Raw genomic sequence first — 15072 nt, 5'->3', positions numbered from 1 at the left:
GCTACTAAGAACTGTAAACCATTCGATGATGCGTCGCTAGGCGACTTGAAACGGGCACTAGAAAAAAAAGAATAGAAAATAAATAAATAAATAAAAACGCTACAATCGCAAAAGACGACTGGTTTCTATCATTTCTGATAACCTTTATTCCCCACAGCCGCTGTGTTCCACATGCATAATGGATGAAAGGTTTTTTCTCTCCCTACAATGTCCTTTCATCGCTTCACCTTCTCTGTTTTTTCATTCTTCAAACCAATTCAAACCTGTTCTCTTACTGCTGGGGCCCCCTTGGAATCCTTTTAAGCTTTCCTTGTGGAAATATCTCTTTCTGATTCTTCTGTTCTTAAGTTGCCCAATTCTAAATTTCTTTCAGCTCCTCAGTTCCAGATTCTTGTTGATTTCTTTCACTGGAGCTAGTTACAGATCTGTTTTCTCGCCCTTTCGGCTTTCATTAGATATGAATGCGCAAAAAAATATCAGACCTCCTTTCCTTATTGTTTTTGATATTTTTTTATTCGACATATTGCATCTTTGTTTCTTAATATCCAGGCTTGTTTTTGTCATATTGTATCTAAAATTCATCTACTTAATATTTCTAGTGTCTCTAAATTAGAACTGAGCGCCAATCATTCACTTGCTTAGAGGCATTCTGGTTTGATAATCGTATTGCATATTTTTGCATTTCTTAATATGCACTTTTTAACTGTAACTGCTCTTTTCAGTTCGGAAGTCCGTTGATTTAAGTCATGGTTCTTCACATCCATTAGCTTCAGCTATCTCCCTTAGATACTTGAAGGCTATTAGAATTTCTCTCTCTTCAGTATCCATTTTTTATGTTAGTCATAAATGGTTCCCTCCCCAGAGATTGCTAAACCTGCTCTACTGCCTACCTGTTCCACAGCACCAACTATTTCTGCATCTGTTGGATTTTGAGATCCTATTTTTCTGAATACGAAATACAAAAATCAACACATTATATTTTTAATACAGCAGTAAATACAACCGAGACCGTAAATAAAAGTAAGACAATACGGTTCTACGAAGAATAACCAGTACGAAACAAAATTGCAATTGAAGACCACCACTTCAACCGTCTAGGGAGCTATATTTCTTTTAACGAAGATAATGATGTAAATATTAAATTAGGGAGATATCAGACTATATGTGGCACCGTAAACAGAATACTGAGAAATGCACGAAGGGAGAGAAAATGAAATACCATGAAGTAATGGCTGCTCTTGTTCTGCTGTATGCCTGTGAACCCTACGTTATGAAGAGAAAAGATTTTAACCATGTGCAGGCGGCTAAAATGAAATCTTTAAGAGCATTAAAGGTTGCACTACGTTCGACATGACCCGTAACGATAACGTTAGACAAGAACTGAATATTTTTGCAGTCAGTGGCAAAATATATATTAGTAATAAATCTGAAAATCGTCGTGTCTGGTTTTTTTTTTTTTGTTTTTTTTTTTTTTTTTGGACCATGCTAATATCCAGAATTACTTGACGAAGAATCGTGATTTGAAGTTTTACTAAAACTTTCTTGTGTGTCGGACCTGTCGGACTGAACACACTAATTTCCAAGATGTAGCTAGGACGCCGTATAGGCTAAATTTCATTAAAAAAAAGATATTCATGTACAGGGTGAGTCAGGAGGAAAGGTACATGGTTTGAGGGGTGATAGTATTAGTGATTCTGAACAAAAAGCTTCATATGGACGTATGCCCTATTCCGAATGGTTTCCGAGATAGAACATATTTAATACCACTTTTGTACCTTTTACTTGAAGAACTCGAAAACCGCACCCTCCAGCGAAAACGTGTCGCAGTACAAAATTAAACTATATTAAATTTCCTACAAAAAGGGTCCTATTCGTTTTTTTCTCTAGAACTAATGGTTCGTGCGAAGAGAGCGCGAGAGCATTGAAAAACTCGCTCGTCGCGCATGCGCTGTAGCTTACTTAGTTTTTGTAGGCCAGTTGGAGGTAGTTCCCCGACTTGGTAGACCACAAGTGTCCCGTATCAAACAGTTCGTCTCAACTTGCTACCTCAAAGGCCGTCGGCATATAGCAATGAATATCTGGGAAAAATTATGTCATTGCACAGCACATAGTTCAGAAGATATGACGTCGTAAATACTGATATGCGTCAAAACCTGCCACGCCGTGCGTGGCGTTCGAATTCATAACTTGTACGATACTAACTACTGGCAAAACATTTAGCAGACAGAGTCCCCGTATGCCGCTGAATGAACCTACAAAATTAGATCAGTGTGCGGCACACAGAGAATGGACGAGGAGACGCATAGAGAAAGAAAGAGGTGGAAACCAACAGAGATAGGGGGGTAGCAAATAGACAAAGAATGGGAGTGTAGGAGGTAGACAGAGAGAAAGGGTAGAAGCACATGGGCAGAGAAGAGAGAGGGAGACAGAGGGAAAGAGGAGGCTGACTAATAGAATCATCATAATATTAATACGTGAACACGAAAATTGAAATATCGATTTTTTTTTATATTAACTGCACAAGTAGCCAACTAAACTACATGAAAGTCGACGGAATTTGCCAAGCGGTTCTAGGTGCTACAGTCTGGCACCGCGCGACCGCTGCGGTCGCAGGTTCGAATCCTGCCTCGGGCATGGATGTGATGTCCTTAGGTTAGTTAGGTTTAAGTAATTCTAAGTTCTAGGGGACTGATGACCTCAGCAGTTGAGTCCCATAGTGCTCAGAGCCATACTATATGAAAGGATGTTTGCCATAGATGTGCAAGAAGAAAACATAATGTGTGTGCGAAACTGTTACTGAATGGTAAAAGGAAAGATGTTCTTTATTGCATTAAAAATCTACAATACGTGCAACATCGAAAATCGAACTGGTACCAACTTCTGCGCTGCATATCATATGGTAGAAATGGCACGCGAAAGTAACATTGTTTCGTGACATCGCGTTCTAGTAGCTTTCAAGTTTAAATGTTGCAGATATTCGTTTGGAGTAACACACGCATACCGGGCAACTACAATGCCACAAATGATACTTCGTTAATGTTGTCAGTAGTGGGAAACAAAACGCAGCAATCACGATGCCATCGGAAGCAACATTGTTCATTAGCGTCTTTTTTTTCAATTACCTTTGTCGAAGAATAAACGGAATTAACTTTGCGCTTGTTCTCCGCCGTCATAATAAAATTTGAAGTGCTGCTAATTTTCAGTGTCTTCGGTTTGAATAGCTACGACTTCCTTTATTATACTGAAAGTATATTTGTCTTGAGCTACGCCTCGGAGAATAACGTTGACGGATCGGATTGAAAGACTGAGCGGTAGAGACAGACAATTATTGCGTCGACAAAGTAATAGGAATAATGCGGGCGTTGATAATGATAATTTGAAAGATACATTTAAATATGCACTGAACGTAATTCCAAATAATTTTGAGAGCTATAACTGCGGTTTGATGGATTTACAACGCAAATCACTTCGCATCTGAGATTATGCGATACAACGGTATTCACGTTGTGTTGCCATAGACGTCCGGTGTAGCCCAACGGTTCTAGGCGCTTCAGTCTGGAACTGTGCGACCGCTATGGTCGCAGGTTCGAATCCTGCCTCGGGCATGGATGTGTGTGATGACCTTAGGTTAGTTAGGTTTAAGTAGTTCTGAGTTCTATGGGACGGATCACCTTAGATGTTTAGTCCCATAGTGCTCAGAGCCATTTGAACCATTTTTGTGTTGTCATAAGGCAAAAGTTAATTCGCCGCTACTAACGCAAAAGTTAGTTTTTAAGCACTGTGCCGCGGTCTCACTTTAAATGACCTAACAATTAAAGAGAAATCAAAGAATTATGTCAACAATAGTGGTAGCTACAATGCAGCATTTGCTATTGGTCAGTTCTGAGGATGAAATTTCAGATACAGTTTCACGTGTTGTCACTTTAAGATAGCTTACATTTTTTATCACACATCAGGTCGATTGACTCGGTTGGTCGAATTTCGACCACAGGCGATACTAGTTGGAATAAATACAAACCAGGGCACAGCCGAGTAGTCAGCTAGTATAAGAGCATAAAGAAAACTGGATGGAACATCTCGAACGAGTGGAAGAAACAAGGATTACGAAGAAGGCCCTATGGACGTAGGAGCGCTAGTTAGAAGATGGAACGGAGGACAAGTCGAGAGGCCTAATCTGTAAAAGGCAGAAGAAAAGGAAAATGAGGAAGAAAAAATATGATGGCATCTCATTTTTACTACTAACACATGTGTTTGTGAGTGACTTTTTTGTAGCCCGGACTGGCGCTGGTGAAGCCTAAATAGTGGTATTTTTTTTCCCTCTCTCCTGGTAGCCAGTTCCTGGTCGCGAACGGACATACTACACAAGGACACAGGGTTCCCGTATCGCGGCGATCCGTGGCACGTGACTGCTACAGGGTGTCTAAACAGTCACTCTCTCCTCGACGGCTGTTTGAACAAACAGTAGGGACATAAAAACGGGGACTGCATCAGTTAACACCACGAAGGTCAAGTTGTAGAGCTGTAGCTGGTACTAAACGCGTTTAATACGACGGTACGCCGTTTGAATGCCACTGGGTGATTACCCAATTGCGAATTCAAACTTGCGGCAAGAAAAGAGGCAACAATCGTATGTGCTGTTCACCGCATTGTGCGAGCACATGAACTGTCGAGGAATGTCTGTAAATTATACAGAGGGACGAAGTCGTCCATCTTACGTTTCGTCGACGACGTTGTCAGCAGGGCTGGAACACAGCCGAACAATCCATCTACATCTGCCTCTACGCTCTGAAAAAAAAAAAACCCCTCCTTGTAGTTTGGGAAAAGGGACATCCCGCTCTATCGCATACTAGGTTTCTTATAGTTCGCGTATAAAGTGCGAGGAGAATGCTTAAACGCCTCTTCGTCTGAATCACCAACACAACCTTGCCTCCTCACGCCGCCTCCCCCCCCCCCCCCCAAACCAATGTTTCCCCGACGACTCTTTACGGAATCAAACTCCTGAGTACGAAGGCTTTTTTTTTTTTACCTCCGATCGGTCATGAAATTAAAATCACAGTGAAAATCTTTTGAAACTTTGGACAGATATGTTGGGCAGTGTCTCTAGTACACCTGTGTATCGCGCCACGTCGCACTTTTCAGTCCTGAGCGCACAGAGAACACGTAAAGATGCCTAGAACAATAGCGTCTCCCGCCAAGCGTGAAGTACTGCTGAGGAGTTCCGCCTGAAGTCATGCAGCCCACATAACGTAAATGTCAGGCGTTTCCTTCTCTGTGACAATTCTCGGGCACATACTGCAGGGGCAGAAGACACCCCTGCAGCGTTTTAAATGGGAAGTGTTACATCATCCACCATGCACAGCCCCGACTTGGCTTTCTCTGATTTTCATCAAATGGTTCAAATGGCTCTGAGCACTATGGGTCTTAACATCTGAGGTCATCAGTGCCCTAGAACTTAGAACTACTTCAATCTAACTAACCTAAGGACATCACACACATCCATGCCCGAGGCAGGATTCGAACCTGTGACCGTAGCGGCCTCGCGGTTCCAGACTGTAGCGCCTAGAACCGCATGCCCACTCTGGCCAGCTGATTTTCATCACTTTGCTCGTAATGACCGCTGGGTATGGGGACAGCATTTCAGCACTGACAGCGAGCTACAGATCAGCGTAGAAAAGTGGTGGAAATCACAGGCGGTCGCCTTCTACGACGACGATATTGGAATGTTGGTACCACGGCACAACAAATGTCTAAGTCGGAGCACCAACTATATAGAGATGTATTACACTATCACATCTCTTTGTCAAAGTTGGCATCTCAAATATTTATGGCAAAGAAATTTGATGGTGTAATAGGGAACTTTGTCAGATCTCGCCTCTCGTCAAATAGATATGATCAAATCTAGAGCCTCGCCGTAGAGCTGATCGTAAAAGTCGCTCGTCTTCTGTTCACAGCAATGTGAAATGTAACAGCTTGGTGCGCTGGCGTCGCTCCAGCTATTTGACGTCCCTATACTGTGATTGTAAACATGGCGTCAAAGTTGGTGTGTCCCTTCAAACTTATTTTTTCTTTTTTTGATAAACTTGCATCGACCAGTATGGGAGATGACCACGACATGGGCTCTCGGAGCTGAAGGCGCACTCGTATACCCTCGATGACTGCACGACACAAAGCTTTACGCCTCGCCTGGGCCCGTCAACACCGACATTGGACTGTTAGTGTCTCGAAACATGCTGCCTCGTCGGACGAGTCTCGTTTCAACTTGTCTCGAGTGGATGGACGTGTGCGTGTATGGAGACAACCTCATGAATCGATGGACGCTGTATTTCAGCTGGCAACTGTTCAAGCTGGTCGAGGATCTGTAATGCTGTGGAACGTGCGCAGTTGGAATGATGTGGGACCCGTGATACGTCTGGATACGACTCTGACAGGTGACACGTACGTAAGCATCCTGTCTGGACACCTGCATCCATTCGTGTCCATTGTGCATTTCGACGGACTGGGGAAATTCCAGCATGACAATGCGACAGCCCACACGCCCAGGACTCCTACAGAGTGGCTCCGGGAACACTCTTCTGAGTTTAAAAACTTCGCTGGCGACCAACCCCCCCCCCCCCCCCACCCCCCTCCCCAGACATGAGCATTACTGAGCATATGTGGGATGCCTTGCAACGTGGACAGTTCTCAGGATTCATGGTGTCAATTCCCTACACGACTATTTCAGACATCAATCGAGTCCAAGCCACCTCGTGTTGCGTCCCTTCTACGTGCTCGCGCGGGCTCTACAAGGTGTTACGCAGGTGTACCAGTTTCTTTGGCTCTTCAGTGGTGTATGAAGTACAGCTTTCTGAATTCTTTCGCAAGGAAATTGCGGCGACGTTTTAGTGAAGGGCGCGATACTGAGATATCTGTCGCGTAATCAGTTCTGTTGTCGCGGCGCACTGTCGACACAGTGTGGAAACAGTTTGGCGAGGAAAACCCGGCGAGAAACCCGGTTGCAGTTGGCACGGCGGCTCGGAGTGCGACCAGCAGAGCGAGGGAGAGCGCTGGGAAGTGTCTGGCCAATTAGGGGCGAGAGGCGGCGGCGGCTAGGCCAGGGAACCTCTCCGTGCGACTGCCAAGGCGAGACACATTCTGTTCCGCCTGCGGCGACTGGCCTTGCCGAAATAGCGGCCGGCGACATCAAAGGCGGCGGGCGGTAACGACAACATCGCTCCTCCGTCACTGGCTGCTCGGCAGACACCTGTTCGGCAGTCACAATCAGTCTTACGGTACGTCTACACCTTGCCTCTTTCCTCCTGAGCTATCGCAGATTGGTGGGAATAGCAGGGCACACACATTTGTGGAAGGCATGGGTGTTCCCGTGCCCAGATGTTGCCTCTGCGCAAGTAGTCTGTTATAGATCCCCTTATCTGCTTGTTACTAGCGACAGTGCATAAAGAAGTACCTATCTACACTACTGGCCATTAAAATTGCTACACCAAGAAGAAATGCAGATGATAAACGGGTATTCATTCGACGAATATATTATAGTAGAACTCACATGTGATTACATTTTCACGCAATTTGGGTGCATAGATCCTCAGGAATCAGTACCCAGAACAACCACCTCTGGCATTGCGCATTGAGTCAAACAGAGCTCGCATGGCGTGTACAGGTACAGCTGCCCATGGAGCTTCAACACGATACCACAGTTCATCAGGAGCAGTGTCTTGCGTATTGTGACGAGACAGTTTCTCGGCCACCATTGATCAGGCGTTTTCAGTTGGTGACAGATCTGGAGAATGTGCTGGCCAGGGCAGCAGTCGAACATTTTCTGTATCCAGAAAGGCCCGTACAGGGCCTGCAACATGCGGTTGTGTATTATCCTGCTGAAATGTAGGGTTTCGCAAGGATCGAATGAAGGGTAGAGCCACGGGTCGTAACACATTTGAAATGTAAGGTCCACTGTTGAAAGTGTCGTCAATGCGAATAAGAGGTGACAGAGACGTGTAACCAATGGCACCCCATACCATCAAGCCGGCTGATACGTCAGTATGGCGATGACGAATGCACGCTTCCAATGTGCGTAAACCGCGATGTCGCCAAACACGGATGCGACCATCGTGATGCTGTAAACAGAACCTGGATTCATCCGAAAAAATTACGTTTTGCCATTCGTGCACCCAGGTTCGTCGTCGAGTACACCATCGCAGGCACTCCTGCCTGTGATGCAGTGTCAAGCATAACCGCAGCCATGGTCTCCGAGGTGATAGCCCCTGCTGCTGCAAACGTCGTGGAACTGTTCGTGCAGATGGTTCTTGTCTTGTAAACGTCCCCATCTGTTGAGTCAGGGATCGAGACGTGGCTGCACGATCCGTTACAGCCGTGCGGATAAGATGCCTGTCATCTCGACTGCTAGTGATACGAGGCCGTTGGGATCCAGCACGGCATTCCGTATTACCCTCCTGAACATAGATACAGTAGTAGAGGAATGGTAAGTAATGTCATTTGAGGTATATTGAGTGGTTTTCTGCAAACGGTCTCAAACGCATTTTCTAAGAGAGACAACATATTGATTTCTGGTTCAACTGGCTGTAAGCCCTATGGGACAACATCTGACGTCATAAGTCCCTAAGAACTTAGAACTACTTAAACCTAACTAACCTAAGGACATCACACAGATCCATGCCCGACGCACGATTCGAACCTCCGACGGTAGCGGTCGCGCGGTTCCAGACTGTAGCGCCTGGAACCGCTCGGCCACAACGGCCGGCTGAGCAATCGCAGATACGTGGGAATAGCAGGGCACACACATTTGTGGAGGGCACGCGTTTACGCATGGGCGTTCTCGTGTCCAGATGTTGCCTCTGTGCAAGTGGTCTGCTATAGATACCCTTATCTGCTTGTTATTAGCGACAGTACATAAAGAAGTACCTATCTAATACAGAAATCCGAGAAATACGTACAACGACAACGTTTTGTTTGCAAATTTTGAGGAGGTCACAGAGAGATTTTAGACTTTCTGTGTGGGGAAGTGCTCTGATAAGACATTTCGTTAGCTACAGTTGGAGTCGTCACAGACAGCAAAAGACTTGGAAGAGCAGTTGAACGGAATGGACAGTATCTTGAAAGGAGGATATAAAATGATCAACAAAAGCAAAACTTGGATGATGGAACGTAGTGGAATTAAATCAGGTGATGCTCACGGAATTTGATTAGAAAATGAGGCATTTAAAGAAGTAAATGTGTTTTGTTATTTCGGATCCAAAATAACTGATGATTGTCGAAGTATGGAGGATATAAAATGTAGAGCTTTCTTGGAAAAAGAGAAATTTGTTAACATCAAGGAAAGATTTAATTGTCCGCAAGTCGTTTCTGGAGCTATTGGTATGGAGTGTAGCCATGTATGGAAGTGAAACATGGACGATAAACAGTTTAGACAAGAAGAGAATAGCTTTTGAAATGCGGTGCTACACATGCTGAAGATTAGATGCGTAGATCACGTAACTAATGAGGAGGTACTGAATGGAATTGGGATCTGAGCCATCAAGGGATCACCAGTTTAGTACCGGAGGGAAGCGTGGGAAGCAAAAATCGTAGATGGGGACCAAGAGACGAATACACTAAGCAGGTTCAGAAGGATGTAGGTTGCAGTAGTTACACAGAGATGAAGAGGCTTGCACAGGATAGAGTAGCATGGAGAACTTCATCAAAGCAGTCTCTGGTCTGAAGAGCACAACAACAACAGTTGGAGTCGCAAACGATGGCGGTCAACTTTAGGTTCGTTCTGCGCAGTTACGTCATGCATTCACCAATAGCCAATGAGCGTTCCGTACTGTTGTGAGAGCTCTTCTGTGAACGTCGTACCCAGTGTGAGCGTTAAACGTGATCTTAGCGAGTCATTTAGTGAATATTTATTCCATTTGTAGCCAAAACTCAGAAGAGTGTTCCTGGAGCCACTCTGTAGCAATTCTGGATGTATGGGGTGTCGCATTGTCCTGCTGGAATTACCCAGGTCCGTCGGAATTCACAATACACAAGGATGGATGCAGGTGATCAGACAGGATGCTAACGTACGTGTCACCCGTCAGAGTCGTACCAAGACATATCAGGGGTCCCATATCACTCCAACTGCTCAGCCCACACCATTACAGAGCCTCCATGAGCTTGAACAGTCCTCTGCTAACATGCAGGGTCGATGGATTCATGAATCTGTCTACATACCTGTACACGTCCATCCGCTGGATATAATTTGAAACAAGACTCGCCCGACCAGGTAACATGTTTCCAGTCATCAACAGTCCAATGTCGGTGTTGGCGGGCCCAGCCGAGGCGTAAAGCCTTGTGTGGTGCAGTCATCAAGGGTACACAAGTGGGACTTCAGCTCCGAAAGCGCATATCGATGATGTTTCGTTGAATGGTTCGCACGCTGACACTTGTTGATGGCCCGGCTTTGAATTCCGCAGCTATTTGCGGAAGGGTTGCATTTCGTTGATCCGGTTCCTGCAGATTTTTTTTTCCACTGCTATGTCGGAGATTTGATGTTTTACCGGATTCCTGATATTCGCCGTACACTGGTGAAATGGTCGTACGGGAAAATCCCCACTTCATCGCTACCTCGGAGATACTGTGTCCAAACGCTCGTGCGTCGACTATAACACCACGTTCAGACTCATTTAAATCTTGATAACGTGCCATTGTAGCAGCAGTAACCGCGCCAGACACTTGTCTTACGTAGGCGATGCCGACCGCAGCGCCATATTCTGTCTGTCTACATATCTCTGTATTTGATTACGCATGCGTATACCAGTGTCTTTGGGGCTTCAGTATAACTTTCTATTCCATCATTTGTATTTTATTTTACAGAAAAGTTATTTACACAACTTTAATCATGAAAGATTATATATAGATTAACACCCTAGGACTCGGGAAATACGGAAATTTCATAGACGCCAAATCCACTAGAACGGAGATCGCGTTTTAAAAATTGTATCAACGTCCTTCATTTCTAGGAATTTGTTGATGAGCTACACGTACCGCATCATTTCTTTTCTTCAGATGTCAGGCTCCAAAGCTGTGGTATTAAGTCGCCATATGGGTATTCGCCCACAGCTTTCTTTTAAACTTTTCATACATTTCTGCCTTATTCTTCTCTGCTTTCCTACTTCAAAAGTTACTATGTCTTACTCTTTACAGAAATACGATCGCATACTTTTATCTAATACTTGATTCCCAGGGAGTCAAATTTTTATTCAAATAATCTTTAAAAGTGGCGTTCCGTAAGGTTTTTCTTTGTCTGTTTTCATCTATAAATTTAAGCACGCTTCCTTTGGAGTAAACAAATATTACGACACATGAATCGCTTCGCGGCATAACCTCAACGCACCACAGAATGAAACACAGATGCGCAGCAGTTTCCTGGCGTCTGCTAAAATGCGCAATGATCCCCACCGAAGGCGCGGAGCAATGCGCTTAACGCACGGCCTTACGATTTTTACGAAATCACGCATGCACAAATGCGCATGCGTACTGGCGCTGTCGGAAATTAACGTGAACAGAAAAAAAGGCATCGTGTGGACGCACGTATCCTATTATAAAGCTGAGGGAAGTTATGACGGGCCAAACCAAACACTCGTGTACCTATAATCGATAAATACGACGCTGGTCACTAAAACTGCAATACAGGTCGGCAGGAGGTAACGGAAGTTCACTTAATGTGTGTGGACAGCAACGTAGGAAGAATCGTCGATTAAATTGTCTGGGTGATTCAGGTCTGTGGAGGGAGTCACATTTTTTTTGTGTCATTAGTCTACTGACTGGTTTGATGCGGCCCGCCACGAATTCCTTACCTGTGCTAACCTCTTCATCTCAGAGTAGCACTTGCAACCTAGGTCCTCAATTATTTGCTTGACGTATTCCAATCTCTGTCTTCCTCTACAGTTTTTGCCCTCTACAGCTCCCTCTAGTACCATGGAAGTCATTCCCTCATGTCTTAGCAGATGTACTATCATCCTGTCCCTTCTCCTTATCAGTGTTTTCCACATATTCCTTTCCTCTCCGATTCTGCGTAGAACCTCCTCATTCCTTACCTTATCAGTCCACCTAATTTTCAACATTCGTCTATAGCACCACATCTCAAATGCTTCGATTCTCTTCTGTTCCGGTTTTCCCACAGTCCATGTTTCACTACCATACAATGCTGTACATCCTCAGATGTACATTTTGTACACAGTAACTGGACTGGGATGGCAGAGACGGCTACGTAATTCGGTGTTGCTCCAGCTGTGTTATGCCAGGGTCCACCGGCCGTGTGGTGAATGGATGCATGCCAGCCTCTCTGTGGCCAGCTGTGGTCATTGGCTGACAGGTCTGGACAGGGCGGCAGCACGACACCCTCTGTGCAGAGGCGGGTAGCGTGCGGTCTGCCGTTATCTTGTTGGAAGATACCGTCACACAGCCTTAGAAGATATGGAACAGCCATTGCCTTTAATACGTCAGAAGCATCACGCCTGCTGTTCAAACTATCGTCTATGGGAACGACAAGTGATGACCCCGTCGTGACGCTAGCTGGGACTTTATTGACAAGGAGAGGTATCCAGCAGTACATCAGTCTGCTACCTGCTTTATCCATACTGCGTCTTCAGGCCACGAGTGGCCTATCGGGACCATCCGACCGCCGTGTCATCCTTAGGGGGAATGCGGATAGGAGGGGCGTGGGGTCAGCACACCGCCTCTCCCGGTCGTTATAATGGGATTCTTGACCGAAGCCGCTACTATTCGGTCGAGTAACTCCCCAATTGGCATCACGAGGCTGAGTGCACCCCGAAAAATGGCAACAGCGCATGGCTGCCAAGATGGTCACCCATCCGAGTGCCGACCACGCCCGACAGCGCTTAACTTCGGTGATCTCACGGGAACCGGTGTATCCACTGCGGCAAGGCCGTTGCCCTGCTTCATCCATAACTGAGGCTATTTGATCGTTCCACTTCGTGTCACTACTGTTACACCCAAGTATTAGTATGAGTCTACAGATTCCATCTGTGACTCACTAATAGTGTATCGACAGGTTGCTATGTTCTTTTCGTTTTGTGAAGTGCACGATTTTACATTTTTGAACATTTGAAGCAAGCTGCCAATTAATGCACCACTTTGAAATCTTATCGGATCTGACTGAAAATTTGTACAGCTTCATTCAGACTGTACTTCGTTACAGATAACTGCATAATTTGCGAAAAGTCTGAGCTTACTAGTAATGTTCTCCGCGAGATCATCAATATATAACGCGAACAGCAACAGAACACATTTCCCAGGGGTGCACCCGGAGTTACTTCTACAGCTGTCGGTGGCTCTTTATCAAAGAAAACATGCTGCGTCCTGCCTGCCACGAAATCCTCAGTCCAGTCACAAATTTAGTCTGATACTCCACACGACAGTACTTTTGATAATTAGCGTAATGTTGGTGCTGCGTCAAATGATTTTCGCAAATCGCAAAGTACTGCACCCACCTGACGGCCTCGTTTTTCACATGGTCTGTGTTTTCCAAATCGACGCTGGTTGGCATGGAGAGGAATTGTTCTGTTCGGGATACATCATTACGTTTTAGGCCAGAATATTGTGGTGTCACTGCCAGACACCACACTTGCTAGGTGGTAGCCTTTAAATCGGCCGCGGTCCGTTAGTATACGTCGGACCCGCGTGTCGCCACTGTCAGTGATTGCAGACCGAGCGCCGCCACACGGCAGGTCTAGAGAGACGTACTAGCACTCGCCCCAGTTGTACAGCCGACTCTGCTAGCGATGGTTCACTGACAAATTACGCTCTCATTTGCCGAGACGATAGTTAGCATAGCCTTCAGCTACGTCATTTGCTACGACCTAGCAAGGCGCCATAGCATTTGATATTATTTTATATTGTGGTTATAACACGTACCGTCAAGAGAGATGTTCTACAATTGTGGATTAAAGTTAAGTATTACATCAACTACGTACTATATTTGCTACTATTAATTCCTTTAACTGTTCCAGACCTCACGCCAATCTGCGTGAGCTTAACGCGTGCCTTTCGGCTTCCTCTCATTGTGCCTGTCTTGCCAAGTCACAACAAATATCTTCCAAGATTCTGCAACAAGTGGATGAGGATGTTCCACACTTCACGCCTATCTCACGTGTCTTGCTTGCAGCTTTCGTGGCGTTGCAGCTTGAATGGCCGGCAATGTAGAAATCACCCGACACAGCAGTTTAGCGACACTCTACAATTAATTCCACTCTACTGGGCCCCTCTCCACCCCCGTGCCAACCAACCTGCCGGACGAGTCAACTTCTATCCAGACGCTGTGCCGATGACGTCACCGGGCACTTCGCCCGTAGCAGCAGCGACTGAGGCATTTCCGCGAAAGTGCGGACTGGCACCCAAGACGGGTTACCGGGCGTGAGCTGGCCTTGCGAAACATTCGTGAGGGAGGAGGGGGAGGGGGGGAAGGGGGGGGTGGTACCTGCACGACTTCACTACTGCCAGCTGGCTATTGCAGTGTGTGCGCGATAGAGACGTCGACATCCAAATGCTCCTTTTTCTCGCGAAGCACAGCAGCGTTATACGATACGACAACTCTTAGGCTGTGGTCACAGTGGCAGCGATATCGGTGGATTCGGCCGACGAGGTCGGACACGGCCCATCTTTCCAAATCAGTACGCTACAACGTGCGCGGCCATACTACAGTCGATCTTACGGCTTGATAATAGTTGAGCTATACGAAATAAAATCGTCATAACTTCTGAACGGTTTGCGTTACGACGTTCTAGCTGCACGGTTGGCCGTGGGGCATGATGGGCGGTTGTATGAGTTAATCAATAATCAGAAATGGCGCATTTAGTGGACTGAGAATCTACATTTCGCGTTGGAGAAGTCACGGGTGACTGTGTGGTATGCAGTGTCCAGTCACGGAATAAGCGGTGCGATATTCCTTGATGGCACGGTGACTACCGAACGGTGTGTGCAGGTAGGAGACCCCCCAAGAGGAATCATTGCCGACAAAATTTTATTAAATAAATTTTCCATGCATAATGTTCGGCACACTGTGGTGGAAGGTGCTGGCCG

The 15072-nt window shown here is 45.8% G+C and overlaps 1 protein-coding gene and 1 pseudogene across 1 annotated transcript in view; both read right to left on the bottom strand.

Moving 5' to 3' along the window:
- LOC124720446 (coiled-coil domain-containing protein AGAP005037) overlaps positions 1-15072 on the bottom strand; it is a 992798-nt gene that overhangs the window by 662433 nt on the left and 315293 nt on the right. The gene's annotated exons all lie outside the window — the stretch shown is intronic.
- LOC124720588 lies at positions 12810-12927 on the bottom strand (annotated as a pseudogene).

Source organism: Schistocerca piceifrons, chromosome 11 (genome assembly GCF_021461385.2).
Source record: "Schistocerca piceifrons isolate TAMUIC-IGC-003096 chromosome 11, iqSchPice1.1, whole genome shotgun sequence".
Classification (NCBI taxonomy): Eukaryota; Metazoa; Arthropoda; class Insecta; order Orthoptera; family Acrididae; genus Schistocerca; species Schistocerca piceifrons.
The sequence above is the reverse complement of the archived record's forward strand: the minus strand, read 5'-3'. Positions and strand labels throughout refer to the sequence as shown.